Here is a 248-nt window from a genome sequence, read left to right on the forward strand (position 1 = left end):
ACACCCCAGGAGATATTCATTTTAACAAGTAAGAGACACTTGCCCACTCTTCTGATGGCAACGCAAAAATATTTTCTCTCTCTCCCACTTACACCAGAATTCTTCAAAACATATTTTCATTACTTATTTAACTGTGATATTTGTAACATTCTCATATTCTGAAGAAGAAGAAAAAAAACAATGTGCTAAGATTACATCTGTATTTATTTTTGATGTCTCAGTTCTGTAAGTAAATGTTCTATAATTAA

The 248-nt window shown here is 30.6% G+C and overlaps 1 protein-coding gene across 1 annotated transcript in view; it reads right to left on the reverse strand.

Moving 5' to 3' along the window:
- Positions 1-248, reverse strand: part of LOC119594766 (potassium channel subfamily K member 18-like) — a 57,479-nt gene that overhangs the window by 51,686 nt on the left and 5,545 nt on the right. The window lies entirely within an intron of this gene.

Source organism: Penaeus monodon, chromosome 34, assembly GCF_015228065.2.
Source record: "Penaeus monodon isolate SGIC_2016 chromosome 34, NSTDA_Pmon_1, whole genome shotgun sequence".
Lineage (NCBI taxonomy): Eukaryota > Metazoa > Arthropoda > Malacostraca > Decapoda > Penaeidae > Penaeus > Penaeus monodon.